Source organism: Helianthus annuus, chromosome 17 (assembly GCF_002127325.2).
Source record: "Helianthus annuus cultivar XRQ/B chromosome 17, HanXRQr2.0-SUNRISE, whole genome shotgun sequence".
In the NCBI taxonomy this organism is placed as follows: Eukaryota; Viridiplantae; Streptophyta; class Magnoliopsida; order Asterales; family Asteraceae; genus Helianthus; species Helianthus annuus.
In genome coordinates this window covers 48,611,140-48,628,854 of record NC_035449.2, presented here as the reverse complement: position 1 = coordinate 48,628,854, position 17,715 = coordinate 48,611,140, and the positions used below count along the sequence as shown (strand labels likewise).

General features: G+C 41.7%; 1 non-coding gene across 1 annotated transcript; it reads left to right on the top strand.

Moving 5' to 3' along the window:
* The first annotated feature begins 2,536 nt into the window (after positions 1-2,536).
* On the top strand, positions 2,537-2,643 carry LOC118489501. Its single transcript, XR_004887521.1, has one exon. It is a non-coding gene; the product is annotated as a small nucleolar RNA R71 (small nucleolar RNA).
* Positions 2,644-17,715: the final 15,072 nt, after the last annotated feature.

Below are 17,715 nucleotides of genomic sequence, written 5' to 3'. Positions count from 1 at the left end.
AACCAAGCAGCTATTCACACAAGAAACGAAAAATGAGCATTTAGTCTAAATATGTATATTTTTATGCTCAATAAAGGCTCAAAACTCACTTTTGTGGGAATGGGTTTTTAATGTGATCAAGTATATATAATCGAATTTTTAACTAGACTTGTTATGCCGTTTCGTAATTTTCTTATGTTGGTTCTTTGTCATCACAACGCTATCGGTTGTAAATTTGTAAAAATATAACCTTTTTAGAACTTGTTATTCCCAACTTAAACTAAGATAAGCAAATGATAAAAAAAAATGAAAAAGTTTTTTTTTTTTGAAAAATTTGGGGTGTTTAGCGGTTCCAATAGAGTTTTGTGTAAGGCTTGTATTTAGGATTTGCAAAATTCAAGGTTTTAGCATCCCCCCCACACTTAAATTACACATTGTCCTCAATGTGTCCAAAAATAAGGTTTTTGGTTGATTAGAATGTGTAAAAGTAGGTTAAAAAGCAAAGATTTATGTTACTGGCATCCTGGACACGGCCCCGTGGTGACCGGGCACGGCCCCGTGGTCAGGTGCCAGTAACGAAAATTAAAGAATTAAAACAGAAGCCTGGACACGGGGGCGTGTCCGCTGAACACGGCCCGTGTCCAGTTACCTGAACTGGGTGTTTTTCTGCAGGTGGCTCAGCACGGGGTCGTGTTGGTTGGGCACGGCCCGTGTTGAGCCTTCTGTGATGGAGATTTGTGTCGGGTTGCTCTGTTCTTCGTGCATGGATCCATTTTTCTCGTTCCCCTTTTCATATATTACCACCATGAGTGTGTTTTATTCTGCAAAATAAAACTAAAAGATTAAACTAAACTAAGGATAGTTCCGCGGAATGCCTCCGTGGTGCGCCACGTTTATAAGGGTCCTTGGCTAGACCCAATGCGAGGTTATATGTTTTCTGAGTGGGATGTCTGGCGTCCCATGTTACACCGTCGGAGAGCAGCATCCAAGCTTGAATCAATAACCTTCATGTAATTGACCGGGTCGTCGTCCTCTATTCACTTCCCAACCCCGAACTTCACTTCATCATCCCCGTACCTCAAAGTGAGTGTCCCATCATTCATATCCACCACTGCTTGGGCGGTGGCAAGGAAGGGTCTCCCTAGTATAAGGGGGGACCTCGGTGTCTTCCTCCATATCGAGTATGACAAAGTCAGCTGGATAAACGAATCTGCTTACCTTTACCAAGACATTTTCGATGACACCTTGTGGGAGTTTGACGGATCGATCGGCTAATTGTATGCTCATTTTTGTAGGGCTTGTGGTTCCTAAGCCGAGTCTTTTGAACATTGATGAGGGCATGAGGTTAATGCTAGCCCCAAGGTCGGCTAAGGCATTACGAACGGGTGATTCCCCTATTGAGCAAGGAATCGTGAAGCTTCCGGGATCGATTTTCTTTTGGGGAAGTTTATTGAGTACGAGGGCAGAGCATTCTTCGCCTAAATTGACTAATTGCAAGTTTTCAATTTTCTTTTTATGTGTAAGGAAGTCCCTCATGAATTTAGAGTACTTGGGCATTTGAGTTAGGACTTCGATAAAAGGAATATTGACATGCAATTGTTTTAACAGATTTTCGAACTTGGCGAATTGCTCATTGGTCTTTTGACGAATTAACCTACCGGGGTATGGAACTCGAGGAGCCTTGGTAGGCTCTGGTGACGGAGGGGAGTCCTTTTCCTACAGAGGTGTGGGTACTGTTTCCTCCGTTGGTGGCAGCACTTCTGCAGGCCCTACGGTGCGGTTCCGTAGTGTGATGAGGTGAACTTGTGCTTTTGGGTTTGTTTCGGTATTGCTAGGTAATGCGCCTTGCGGTCTCTCGGAAAAATTTTGAGCTATTTGATTTAATTGTTTTTCTATGTTTTGAATACTAGCTTGTTGATTTCTAAAATTTGATTCTAATTGTAGAAATCTTTCCGAGTTTTTCTTATCAGTGTCGGAGACGAGGCGAGATATCGTATCTTCGAGCCTTTCTCATCCACTTTGTTGAGTGAAATTTTGTGGCTCATTTCTTGGTTGCTGAAAGTTTGTTCGTTGGGTTTGTTGGTTACTACTATTGCCGGGTTCCCTCCAACCAAGGTTTGGGTGGTTTCGCCATCCTTAGTTGTAAGTTCCCGTTGGGGGACCCGACGGCCTAGGTCTATTATCAATGTAGTTTACCATTTCTTGTTGATCGTCTGTTTCTTTCATGCAACTCCAATTTTCATGTGACCCACCACACCCTTCACAAGCCATAACCGAGACTGTTTTTGTCATTTCTAATTTTTTTATCTTTGAAGAAAGGGCCTCGATTTGGGCTTGTAAAGAAGTGCTTTCATCGACCTTATGGGCGCCCGGGGCGATAGACTTATTTCCCCGGGGGGTGTGCCATTGAAAATTGGTTTGAGCAATTTCCTCAATTTGATTATATATTTCGTGTGGGCGTCGATTACCTAAAAGTCCCCCGGAGCTAGAATCAAGTGTCTGCCTAGTGTGTGGCAACAATCCATTATAGAAAGTGGATACTTGTTGCCATATTGCGAGGCCGTGATGGGGACACTTGCGTAATAGCTCCTTGAACCTTTCCCAAGTTTCATATAAGGATTCCCCGTCCTCTTGTGAATATGTATTAATTTCAGCCATTAACTTAGCAGTTTTAGCAGGAGGGAAATACTTATATAGAAATTTTTGGGCTAGTTCATCCCAGGTGTTTACCGATCCAGCTGGGAGGGCGTTGAGCCAAGCTTTCGCTCGGTCTTTTAGTGAGAAGGGAAACATACGGAGGCGGATGGCGTCGTTTGATGCTCCATTGATCCGAAAGGTATCACATATTTCCAAGAAATTAGTTATATGTAGATGGGGATCCTCGTCCGCAAGCCCGTGGAAGGTTGCGGAGTTTTGGAGCATTTGTATCAAATGTGGCCGAAGTTCGAAGTTATTGGCTTCGACATTCGGAGCATTGATAGCGGCGCCTAGATTACCTACGGTGGGTCGTAGATAATCCATAAGGGTACGTTGGTCCGCCATTGGAGGTGGATCCCCCGAAACCTTCTCTTGGTTTTTGGCTTTTAACCTTTTTCTGAGAAAGCGTTCGGGTTCTTCTAGTGGTTCTTTTATGTCTTTATTGGAACTGGAGCTCATACACTACGTGAGGTTGGCGTCGGGTTCCAAGTCCTGCAATAAAAACAGAAAAGAATGTTGGTCAGAAGGTTCACCACGGCCCCGTGTTGAGCGAACACGGCCCGTGGTCGGAATTTCAGTGATTGTTTTCCAGATCCCAGTTACTGGAAGTTGGACACGGCCCCGTGTTGCACCGACACGGCCCCGTGGTCAGCCTTCTGTAACTTGGAAAACAAAAACTGCCAGTAACGATGCTGGGCACGGCCCGTGTCCGACCAGGTACGGCCCCGTGCTGAGCTCTGCAGAAGCTGAAAATCTACGAAAAATCCTAAAAATTAAAGAAAATAATAAAAATATGATTAGGCCGTTGATTCCTAACTTTCTTAAAATCCTTGTGTCCCCGGCAACGGCGCCAAAAACTTGATGCGTGTGTAGTGTAATATATTTTAGATGTATATTTAAGCCCCTTTTTACACTTTTAGCCAAGTTTTAAATTTATAAAACACGATATTTACTAACACTAAACACACATATGGGCAAGTGCACCCATCGTGGACGTAGTATAGTGTTGGTAAGATACCGAGGTCGTCCAAGGACACAAGAGCTTTTAATACCGGTTTATCCTCAACGTCTAATCAAATCAAAAAGTGAGAAAAATGTTTTAAACTAAGAAAAATAAAAACTAACTAAATGCTGAAAAATAAAATAAAATAAAAACAGATAGACAAGATGAATCACTTGGATCCGACACGTGTGTTAGTATAACCTTTGATTATTTTCGCACTTTTGCACTTGTTTAAGAGATTATCTTAGTTATTGTAGTAGGCCCCTCTTTTGAAGGCGACGTTACCCTCAACCCAGTAGTTTGAGTCAGCAAGGATACAATCCTAAAGGGTCGGATTATTGAAAGATAATGAATTAAGTTATTAATGCAAATTGTGGTAGGCCCCGCTTTCGGCGGTGACGTTACCCTCGGCTAAGTAGTCTGAGTCAGCAGGGATACAGTCCTAAATAGCCGGGTTATAGTATTAATAGTAGTTAACTTATGAGGGGGTCAAAGAGTTTGGATCCCCGCCATCCAATACCTATGGGCATTGAAGGAGATCCTACTAAATTTGACCCAGGTCCCAAGCAGGACCTCTAAACGCTGAACAAGGGCAAGACCCTTACCAAACCGTTCCCTTAACCCCCGACCAGGTAGCCAACATACCTCCATATAGACCGTGGAGATATGAATGGTGAAAATCTTTTATTTTATATAGACAGTAAAATAATGCCAAGACACCACGGACAAACGATAAGGAAAGATCGCCTTCAACATAAGTAACTAGTTATTAAAGTCATTAATACAAAACCAAATAAAAAGTGCAAAAGATTAAAAATAAAAAGTATTATACTAAACACTTGTCTTCACCAAGTGATGTAAGAGACTTAGGCAAACATGGCCTTGATTGTCAAGAACTCTTACGATCAATCTTGGATCCCGAGACGACTCACACACTCTATGATGGACAATGGATGATGGTGGTGGATGATGGTGTTATGGTGGTCGTGGGTGGTGGATGAAGTGTGAGAGAGGTGGTGTGCCAAGGGATGAGATGGAATGAAACCAAGCACCCCTATTTATAGGCTGAACAGAAGGCTGGGCACGGCCCCGTGTCCGCTGGACACGCCCCCGTGCCCGTCTGACATTCTCTCTCTTCATTAATTGTAATTCGCAATTACAATTAATGCGCCTGCTGTACTTTCACCACGCCCCCGTGCCCGCTGGACACGGCCCCGTGGTGGGCAATGGAAGCTTCTACTGGTTTGTCTTTTCTGCTGCTTCTTGGGCACGGCCCCGTGTTCGCTGGACACGGGGCGTGTTCAGTCTTCTGTTTTCTCTTCTTTGCCTTGGGAGGTGCCTTTGAGGATCCGGGCAGTCTACTTTTATTCCTTTTCTTGTATTTATGCTAGAATTAGTTGTCTTTTTGCTTCTTTTGTGATTTTGAGCTCATTTCATCCTGAAAATACAAAAGGAAGACAAAAAACACTCTTTTTCCAACATTAGTACTTAAAAAGGGTTAGTTTTATGTGTCACACCCCCAAAATACCACACACGGGAACCCCCGCGAGGCGTGTGACGTACCAGGATCCAAGCCACCAATCACATTGAACTCTTAGATAGGTTTAACTAAAACTTTCATTCATTAATGTAAAGAGTTACAAACGATACATATCATTCATTGTATACAGCGGAAGCATATCTCATTTGTTAATTGTATCATAAACCGTGTGTACATAACCATTAAGTTCGTATTGAGATTCCAAGTATAACGACCCATGACCTCTCCAGCCTTCCAGACAGCATGTTCCACAAGATATAACCCTATAGACCTGCAAGCATGCAGACAAGTGTGTCAGACGACGCTGGTGAGTTCAAAGTTTTGTTAACGCGTTTAGTTACCAGATGTGTGTATAAAACAGTTCAACGATTTGTTTTGATGTTGTTATTACTCGATTACCGTATGTGGCGACTAGATGTGAATGCCCAACCCCAATGCCTCCATTTAGGCATTGGTCATGAGGTCAAGGTATCAAACAACCTTGAATAGATGTAAGGGGTCTTATATGTACACGATGTGAATGCCCAACCCCAATGCCTCTAACTAGGCATTGGTCATGAGGTCCAGGTAATTAGTTCACGCCCGTCCTTTCGGCCCGGTGTGAGGGTGCCAAACCTAATAGCGCTATCAACTAAATACCTCGTTGCTTCTTCAGCAACACGGTAGATGTATGGGGTCTTACATGATTTATACTGTGTTCAATAACCAACATCCCAAATAAACAGTTTACCCAGTATCCCTTCCCGGGATGCATGCTTGGAAAAGAGCAGTGAACTCACCTTGGATTTGCTCGGTATGTTTTGATACATTACCCGTTCCCCGTTGGTCAACCAAACCCTACCGTGGTTACCAGAGACAGTTAGTTTCGTAACACATAAATCACATACTCGCCGCACATCTTTCACTAGTAATATACCAGCAATGCACATAACATGATACTATTCATAACAGTTAATTACGCACCTCACAGTTCATGATCAACCCATAACAAGTAACCGATTCACATACACCTAAATCACATAATTAACATCTTACTTTCCATACACATGATCTTATATAACTTTAGTCATTCAGTACACGTTTCGGTTCATAAAACAGTTTCACAATTTCCATTGACATCAGGGTATGGCACATCATAAAGTTAGTCACATGTCATAGTTACACTAGCTGTTTGATATAGTTTTCATACAAGACACGACCCATCTAAATTCGGCCCAAATGAGTTTACTCAAACTGAATATGAATTGCTAACCAACATATGAACTCCGACTACACTTTTACTTTTCGTGGACATATGCTATCTTTAGTAAAGATAGCTGACAAACATTAGTTAATGATAAAGCTTCATTGGACCACTCAACTTAATCACATGGATTGTGTACTATGAATCACATGACTCTTCTGATGTGTTTAATTAATGCACTCTACACTTTATTCTCATGAACAATAATGACATGCACATGTAGGGTCAACACTTGATGTCATGTATTGACATAATAAAGAAACAAACTCACAGTCAAATGAATTATGATGATTCTTATCATCACAGCCGCCAACCATACTCAAAATATCATCTTAGTGGCCGACAAGAATTAAATGTGTATCGTATGATGATAAGATTTAATCAATTAAGAAGATGACAAGTTCAAATCACATGCAATGTATATATATCAAACATAGCCGATAACTACTTTCAGGTGGGTCGAGATGTGGTGCGACGAAAGGCCGTCGAAGGGGGTAAGCCGACGAACCTTCAACAACTGTTAAACTTGTTCAAACCCTAATATTACTTTTAATTATTATGTCACAGTTATAATATTCAACCAAGTTAAACAATACTAAATCCTATGGTATTCATCATTAAACTTAATAAACTTCATGATTTTTTTTCAACAATCCGATGAGTGACTCTGTCATATACAACGATCAGTGATTAACATAAATCTTGAAACAACAATCCGCTGATTAACATAAACCATCATCACATTAAATCCCCTAGTCAATAGCACATTAATTATCATGCAATCTTTGACGGCAAGAACCTCGCTAATATCAGTTTTATGCTATCCATAATTCATGCAACACATTCATACTATCAATTACACTCAAATAATCTTTGGTTGATATATGTCAAACATACCCGAACACAAAAGGGAAAGAAGGAAGGCTTCGGGTGAAGCGGATCCGGTTACTGCCCGTCGTTCTTAAGAGGGAAAGGGGGTTCACGCTAGAACGAGGGGTCCTCTTGGCTGTCGTCGTTCGTCCTTCTCGCCGCCATCGATCATCCCTTTTTCTGCCGCCAATCGTCGAATGGAACCAGGACAGTTAGGGTTTGCCAAGAGTTGTGAAGTTGTGAAGTCTTTTGCATAATGTACGTAGATAATGGGGAAGGGAGGTGGGCTCGGTTTGGGTTTGGTCCAATAAACGATCACCACATGTTCGGCCCACTTAATGCAATATATCAAAATCACATGCAACTAGTTAAAAATCACATGCAGCTAGCTATTGATTGGAGCCTAATGTCGGCCCATGTGCTGAACAAATAATTAAGTTTATGAATATTAATTTGCATGAGATATGTTTAGTGATTTAATAATAGTGTTTACCCGATCCATGACTAATAAAGATATCCACAAAGATATCCTAAGTGTATGCGTGTGCCAAGATGTCCACATGCGGCCCAAATGTAACGTGTGCGCGGTTTGAAACATAAATACGATATAGACGGCCCAAAAGCATAATCGGCCCAATCGTCTAACAAGTTTAACATGAAAGGAAACATTGGAAAGGAATAATGAGAAATTAAGATCACGAACGAACTGGCACGAACCTTGAAAGTCCGGGTTGTCACATCATCCCCAACTTGAAAGAAATTTCGTCCCGAAATTTGACAAGTAATCCAAGACGACCAGATGTTAACTCAGGATAACTGTGGATTTTTCTAAAGGTACCACATCATCCCCAACTTGAAAGGAATTTCGTCCCGAAATTTACTAGTTGCATCAGATTTAGATTGATCATTTGGAAGTAAGTGTGGGTACTTGAGCTTCATCTGATCTTCGCGTTTCAATCGATTCCACTACAACCACAACGTGTTGTTAACCTTGAGCTCTTGAAACGGCACAATCAGTGTTTCCTCAGACAAACGCTCTGTAATCGCGAAACATGACAGACATCATGAATGTTATCCAGCTTAGCAGGTAGCCCAAGTTTGTAGGTTACGTTACTGATTCTTCCCAGACTGTTGAATGGTCCAACATGTCATCAGCTAAGCTTGCCACGCTTCCCAAGTGCTCCACACCCTCCCAGGGTGAGACTTTCAACACGATAGAATCACCTACAGTGATCTTCCAGCGTTTCCCAAGTTTATCAGCTTTCCTGATAGTCATGCATTGTTGTCAAACAATTTCCAATCTAAGCAGTCTTCAATAGTTTCGAGCACGAGTCCTGGATCTGTGATTAGGTTGCCACCCATGTTAACCCAGCACGGATGCCTTAAACAGAGTTGTCTAAATACCAATACGGTGACGGCTGCAGTAGAACCCAACCAATGGTAAATGTCCTTCTGTCTCTTACTAAAGTCAATCACACACATGCTCGCAGCATGTTTTCGAGTTCCAGAATGGTTCGTTTACTCAGACCGCTTATCCTATGGTGATAAGCAATGCTCATGTTTAGACTTGATTCGAGGGTGTTGTGTTTTGTCCGCCATAAATCAGGTATAGTTCAAAATTGGAGGTAACAGGTGTTGGCACCTCGTGCCTAAAAGCCGCCTCTCCTAGAGGAACATTCACAAACTGTGACAACTCGTCAATGCCTTTGATTGTAATAAAGTGCGCTGGTTACGTCAGACAATCAACGACCACCCAGGTGTTATTGTTTCTGTTTCGATGCTTCTGGTTGCTGATACTCCACCTTGACTTTCCCACAAGTCAACATCATTCACATACATTGCCAGGTGGGCCTTCATGCCCGACCACCAGTACAAGTTTTATCGATCCTAATATCTCCTATCGAAACCCATACGACTAGAATATCGAGACCGGTGTGCTTGCTCAACACAAGGTCCCTAAAGTTGCCGTATAATGAGATCCACATTCGTTCCATGAGGTAGCGAATACGATCTGTCCTGCCAAAGGTTGCTTTTCCATGCCCCGCATGGGTTCAACTTGAGAATCCTTCTCCCTTTAGTTCTCCAGTTTGAATAGAGCGAGTCCGATCAGGTAAGTTAAAGTCGATAGTGAGCTGTTAAAGCTCGTGCACGTCTAGGTTTCACAATCAAAATCATTCAAAGGTTCCATCTAGCGATGTCATTACATGATTTAGTTCCTCCGAAGCCCAGGTACACGGGAGGCCCTTGTGATCGGTCTAAATAACACATCCGGTACCGTCCAAGTAATGCCTCCATCTAAAACCCCAAGACCACGGTTCTCACTGCCAGTTGTGTGTCGTGCCGTTCCTCTTTATAACTCCACCACGTAAGTCATCACTCTCTCGCGTTGCGTTGGTGTGTAACTGGGTCTCTTATTCAGACCATATTGGTATACCACTAAATCACCCGTACCCTCAGGTAAAGACAATGCTCGGTGCATTGTTGAGTTGGGTTTCCAAAATTTGAAAAGACGTTCCCCTGTTTTGTTTCCCATGAGTTCACAGCTCCCCGCTGTGCTAAAGAGGTTAGAGTTGCGCAATCTTCGAAAAATCCAATGATGAATCTGCGATAGTTTCTAGCGAAACCAAGGAATTGCTGTATCCCCGAAGGAATCTTTGGTGCCGATCAGTTTCTAACCCAACAGGTCTTAGCGAGACCCACGCGTATTTCCCCACTTCGTTGCTTACATGACCAATAAAGTGTACCTCTCAAATCCTGAAGTCACACTTGGGTAGACTTCGCGTGGAGTTGCTCCTCCCCTAGGAGCCCTATGATGAGATACAAATGTCGTCCATGATGTCCCTTCCTCCAGGAAATGACCTAACACGTCATCAATAAACACGGTCGATTCTTGTGGTCTATAAGCTGCTGGTGTGTGTTGCTTATATCGTTGGTCATGGTGTACAAAGTCGCACTGGCCGCATTGCGATTGATATGTCGTTCTAAGAGCATTCTCCCATTGGACTTCCATCTGATGATAGTTCGCTCGTTAGCCAATCCTCGAATGGGAGCTTGACTCTCGCAACTAGTCGACAGGTTGTCACTACATGGTCGGGGCAAACGGTTCCTAACTGCCACTTTGTTGAGTTCTCGATAATAAGTATGCATACGAAAAGGCTTATCTTCACAGATATAAATGGGGCTCCCTGGAGCGAAAACTAGGTCCGACAAAACTTCTGTCCCATAGTCTCTGTAGTTGATTTGACAGTTCTTGCATCCCTCCTGGCGCAAGACGGTAATAAGTACAAAGAATTAAGGCTGCCTCTGGCGTGGGATCAAACTGAGATTCTGCCTCGCAGTTGTGGAAGTAAACCTGAAAGTTCCTCGAGTAGCACGCCGAGAGGAAACCACGAACAATTGGTGGATCCTCGATCCTCACCTCCTTAGTCTTAACGTCAGTAACGTGTGTTAACATAGCGGGGTCATCCTTCCGTAGACACTTCTGGCCTTCATAGATGAAATGACGCTAACCTTTGCACCGGTCTGCCGCTTTAGAACAAATAACGATTCTCCACTTAGGGAGAGGGATACGCAACATCTTCCTCTCCTGGTGCATATCTGTGTGATATCTGGATAACCGATCCACGCTAACTACTGCATCGTAACTATCAAGGTTAATAGAAAGAAGGTCGATATCGTACATTTGTCCCACAAGGTCGAGCTTGCATCCCAACAAACATATGAGGTTTCAATTGTCTTGCCATCAGTCAATTCCACAACAGGTTCGGCTTCAAGAAGCATCAGGGTTAATCAGAACAGAGACGAAGCGATTAGCTACTCACACTAGCTACCATGTTGCTGTACTCCTGGCGTTGCTCACGCCAATCCTATATGTCCGTCCATGGGCATCGTTTCCAGTATTGTTGTTTTTATTACCAGGATTTCCAGTACTGTCGTCGTTCCCTTGGTTGCTGACATTTTGACTTAATAACAGCCCATCCTTGCCGAAGTTACCTTTGTTTCCATACTGTACGAGTTCCTTGATGTTACCGTGACTGTTGCCTTTACTGCCGTTTCTTAAAACGCAGCCCTACGATATTTCACCAACAGGGTCCATCTCTTCACATTTCCGTGCCGCGTCCTAAGGTGTTGTCCATTGTGCTGGTAGTCACACATTCCATACTATAATCTGTTGTCATCATTCATGTCCCGATTGATTTGTAAGGGTCGACTCCCGCGTTTCGCCGTCTAGGGTTAAAGATTCAGTTGGAGCCAAATTGCTGATGTTCGTTGCTGGTAATCCGGGTCGTCCTACTACTGAGGTTGGTGCGATACTACGCTCATCCTCTTGTCCATCGATGTTGCAAGTTGTTTGAGTGATACGCGGTATGTTGCGAGAGTGTTGCGGAAGTGATCGCACTCCGAGATCTATGGCGTCAATACGTTGAGTCCCAGCAAACGAAGATAAGTGAGAAGAGTATATACCAATCATTCAACGATGTGGCATCCAGCTCAGGGATGTTCGTACGAGCACCTAACGTTCTACACAGTTCGCTAGGCGTTCAGATGGGTGTTCAGGTACTACTCGATGGCATCGAGATTCGTAATGATTCAGAGAGAAGTGAAAAGGTTACATTCGAGTAGGAGACAATAACTACTATGACTCCTATAGACTTGTTACGTTTCACACTGATCAAATAACAGAGCGGAACCCCTTCTTCACTTGTTAAGCCTCACTGGCACTCACATGCACCCCACATTATTATTATGTGTGCACCCACAATAATATTGTGATTTGCATGCTCATCTCAGCTCCTCCTAACTCATGTCAAATGGTTCCTCAGACTCGAGTAGCAAACAAAGAGCATTACGAAACGTGAGTCATCAACGTTTAGGGAATACCACACTATCAGTCACATAACACATGCAAGTAATCATTGTATTCATATTGTTGTACTAAACGTGCAATCACATGCAATATCATAGGTAAGTGTTCACTGGTTATGCAATACAGTGAGTATATGAGAGACGAACCTTGCAGTCTGGAGCTGAGTGTCATAGTCGTATTCACGTTTTAAGAGTTGTTCGGTTATAGTCTGGTTTTATAAAATGTTTTAAAACCAAGTTCACTATAACCAGTGGCTCTGATACCAAACTGTCACACCCCCAAAATACCACACACGGGAACCCCCGCGAGGCGTGTGACGTACCAGGATCCAAGCCACCAATCACATTGAACTCTTAGATAGGTTTAACTAAAACTTTCATTCATTAATGTAAAGAGTTACAAACGATACATATCATTCATTGTATACAGCGGAAGCATATCTCATTTGTTAATTGTATCATAAACCGTGTGTACATAACCATTAAGTTCGTATTGAGATTCCAAGTATAACGACCCATGACCTCTCCAGCCTTCCAGACAGCATGTTCCACAAGATATAACCCTATAGACCTGCAAGCATGCAGACAAGTGTGTCAGACGACGCTGGTGAGTTCAAAGTTTTGTTAACGCGTTTAGTTACCAGATGTGTGTATAAAACAGTTCAACGATTTGTTTTGATGTTTTTATTACTCGATTACCGTATGTGGCGACTAGATGTGAATGCCCAACCCCAATGCCTCCATTTAGGCATTGGTCATGAGGTCAAGGTATCAAACAACCTTGAATAGATGTAAGGGGTCTTATATGTACACGATGTGAATGCCCAACCCCAATGCCTCTAACTAGGCATTGGTCATGAGGTCCAGGTAATTAGTTCACGCCCGTCCTTTCGGCCCGGTGTGAGGGTGCCAAACCTAATAGCGCTATCAACTAAATACCTCGTTGCTTCTTCAGCAACACGGTAGATGTATGGGGTCTTACATGATTTATACTGTGTTCAATAACCAACATCCCAAATAAACAGTTTACCCAGTATCCCTTCCCGGGATGCATGCTTGGAAAAGAGCAGTGAACTCACCTTGGATTTGCTCGGTATGTTTTGATACATTACCCGTTCCCCGTTGGTCAACCAAACCCTACCGTGGTTACCAGAGACAGTTAGTTTCGTAACACATAAATCACATACTCGCCGCACATCTTTCACTAGTAATATACCAGCAATGCACATAACATGATACTATTCATAACAGTTAATTACGCACCTCACAGTTCATGATCAACCCATAACAAGTAACCGATTCACATACACCTAAATCACATAATTAACATCTTACTTTCCATACACATGATCTTATGATAACTTTAGTCATTCAGTACACGTTTCGGTTCATAAAACAGTTTCACAATTTCCATTGACATCAGGGTATGGCACATCATAAAGTTAGTCACATGTCATAGTTACACTAGCTGTTTGATATAGTTTTCATACAAGACACGACCCATCTAAATTCGGCCCAAATGAGTTTACTCAAACTGAATATGAATTGCTAACCAGCATATGAACTCCGACTACACTATTACTTTTCGTGGACATATGCTATCTTTAATAAAGATAGCTGACAAACATTAGTTAATGATAAAGCTTCATTGGACCACTCAACTTAATCACATGGATTGTGTACTATGAATCACATGACTCTTCTGATGTGTTTAATTAATGCACTCTACACTTTATTCTCATGCAACAATAATGACTTGCACATGTAGGGTCAACACTTGATGTCATGTATTGACATAATAAAGAAACAAACTCACAGTCAAATGAATTATGATGATTCTTATCATCACAGCCGCCAACCATACTCAAAATATCATCTTAGTGGCCGACAAGAATTAAATGTGTATCGTATGATGATAAGATTTAATCAATTAAGAAGATGACAAGTTCAAATCACATGCAATGTATATATATCAAACATAGCCGATAACTACTTTCAGGTGGGTCGAGATGTGGTGCGACGAAAGGCCGTCGAAGGGGGTAAGCCGACGAACCTTCAACAACTGTTAAACTTGTTCAAACCCTAATATTACTTTTAATTATTATGTCACAGTTATAATATTCAACCAAGTTAAACAATACTAAATCCTATGGTATTCATCATTAAACTTAATAAACTTCATGATTTTTTTTCAACAATCCGATGAGTGACTCTGTCATATACAACGATCAGTGATTAACATAAATCTTGAAACAACAATCCGCTGATTAACATAAACCATCACCACATTAAATCCCCTAGTCAATAGCACATTAATTATCATGCAATCTTTTACGGCAAGAACCTCGCTAATATCAGTTTTATGCTATCCATAATTCATGCAACACATTCATACTATCAATTACACTCAAATAATCTTTGGTTGATATATGTCAAACATACCCGAATACAAAAGGGAAAGAAGGAAGGCTTCGGGTGAAGCGGATCCGGTTACTGCCCGTCGTTCGTAAGAGGGAAAAGGGGTTCACGCTAGAACGAGGGGTCCTCTTGGCTGTCGTCGTTCGTCCTTCTCGCCGCCATCGATCATCCCTTTTTCTGCCGCCAATCGTCGAATGGAACCAGGACAGTTAGGGTTTGCCAAGAGTTGTGAAGTTGTGAAGTCTTTTGCATAATGTACGTAGATAATGGGGAAGGGAGGTGGGCTCGGTTTGGGTTTGGTCCAATAAACGATCACCACATGTTCGGCCCACTTAATGCAATATATCAAAATCACATGCAACTAGTTAAAGATCACATGCAGCTAGCTATTGATTGGAGCCTAATGTCGGCCCATGTGCTGAACAAATAATTAAGTTTATGAATATTAATTTGCATGAGATATGTTTAGTGATTTAATAATAGTGTTTACCCGATCCATGACTAACAAAGATATCCACAAAGATATCCTAAGTGTATGCGTGTGCCAAGATGTCCACATGCGGCCCAAATGTAACGTGTGCGCGGTTTGAAACATAAATACGATATAGACGGCCCAAAAGCATAATCGGCCCAATCGTCTAACAAGTTTAACATGAAAGGAAACGTTGGAAAGGAATAATGAGAAATTAAGATCACGAACGAACTGGCACGAACCTTGAAAGTCCGGGTTGTCACATTATGCCTTAATTGATGTGATTCATATGTTGCATTTTACACACATCAGTAATTGTGTTGGATGATTGGTGCTTGGTTAGGTAAGATAGTTGAAAAATGAAGCTTATTTAATCATGTATTAGTAAACTTTTAATTTGGTTAACTAGCTTAACTTGGTTAAAATGTGGGCACCATGATACTCTAACGGGTTAGTGGTTTAATAAAATGTAATTATTGTTAATCAAGAAAGCTTGCCCTCACGGAAGGACTCTAACGGGTTAGATGGTGTTGTTATGAATTCCTGCCATGATTTGTAAGCTTAGTTAGTAGTTTCGGCTAAAATTGCTATCTTGGTGAATTTATGCGCAAGATTTGTAAAATGAACTCGGTTGTGATTTAATCTAGTTTATGCTTGTCTCGGTGGTTGCATTGTGTTTATCGGTGTTGCTTTCCTTGATTAAGTGAGGTTAGAAAATTCCTAACGGGTGACTAACTTATTTTTAGGAGATTTTTGTAGACATTAATCAATTGCACGTTAAAGAACAATTTTAGGTGGTTAAAGTGTGTTTATCGTTTTAACTTTCCGAATGATTGTCATGTTAGGATTCCCGAAGGGATACTAATTGTCTCGAAATGGAAAATTGACCGAATACTTCTAGTGCCAAAACTGACTTAGTTGACATGATGTGGTTGTGTATTAAGCAAGGCTATTTATATATAATCTACTATGTTTTATAAGTATTTATTTATGCTTACTTTAGATTAATTAAAACCAAAACAACTTATGTTTTTAACGGTAATTTAGTGGCAAAGGTCTAGTATTATTTCTCCGCCCATTTCCGTGGATCGATACTTGATTCTTACCGATACTTTACTACATATATGATGGGGTACACTTGCCCTTTCGTGTGTGTTTTGATGTAAAAGTAATAATCACTTTTATAAATTTAAAACGAATTCGTGTGTAATTTCATTGTAAAAATATGTACAGTCGCGCACGTACCAAGTTTTTGGCGCCGCTGCCGGGAAGTGGCGAGTTTTAGGAACGACCCGAGTCATTGTTTTATCGGTGTATATACTTGTTAATATTTGTGTATATTTTCGTGATTATTTATTTGTTGATTTATTTGTTAATAATTCTTGCTTTTAATTCAATTTATTCATTTTCGTGATTCTTTTGTACACTTGTAAATTTTTATTCTATTTATTTGATCTAATCCGGATTTATTTATTCATTTATTCGTTGAATTTTCGGCTCTTAAAAATCGTTTTTAAACTAGCCGAATCGATTGTTTTCATTGCTTTAATTTTTATAAAAATTTCGGCCCATTTTCGGATTTTTATAAAATTTTCAGCCGATTTTTATACATATTCTGTTTCTTTTCAGCTAAAAAAAACATTATTATATTAATAAACTATTCATTGTGTCAGTTTTTCGTTTGCAGGTTGATGTCCTCAACTCCCGCGCCTGCTATTGCTGAGCCTACTGACGAACCAGCGCATAATCTTAGAAGAAGTAAGAGGTTGCGCGAAAGGTCACTTGTCATTGCACAACCCATAGCAAATGCAATCAACGAGCCGGTGATTATCTCTGAAGACGAAAGCTCAGGGGACGAGGAGAGAGTCGTCATGGCGGACGACGACCGACCGCTGAATGAAACAAATCAGCCCGGAAGGGCAGGCCTGGAGCCGAGTATCCTTCAGCCCACTATAGATGCACCTACTTTTGAAATTAGATCTAGTATTATTAACATGGTGCAGAATTCAGTACAGTTTGACAGACGTGAGCATGAGGATCCCGGGAGGCATATCGCTGCTTTTCTTGCTATTTGTTCGAAATTTAGGATTACAGGTGTTTCGGATGATGCGATTCGGTTGAGGTTGTTTCCGTTTTCATTACGTGACAAAGCTAGAGCTTGGCTTATGTCACTTCCTGCCGGGTCCATCAGGACCTGGAATCAGTTGGCGGAGCAGTTTATGCAGAAATATTTCCCACCTGAGAAAACGAACAAGCTACGGAACCGGATTGTTTCCTTTCGCCAGGACGAGGGCGAGTCGTTGCATGCGGCTTGGGAGAGATTCAAGGATTTGTTGATTGATGTGCCACATCATGGCTTCTCCAAGCGACAGCTGGTTTTGACGTTCTATCAGGGGATCAGCTATAATACGCAGGAGCGATTAGACGTGAAAGCGGGAGGCGATCTTGGAACTAAGACGCCGACTGAAGCGTATGATATTATAGAAAAAGCTGCGTTGAAATCCAGCTTGTGTCGGGAAGGAGATAGAGGTCGATCATCATCATCATCTCGCTCAGGAGTTCATGCTGTAGACGACTACACGGCCATTACTGCACAAATCTCGGCTCTTGCATCGAGATTCGACAGG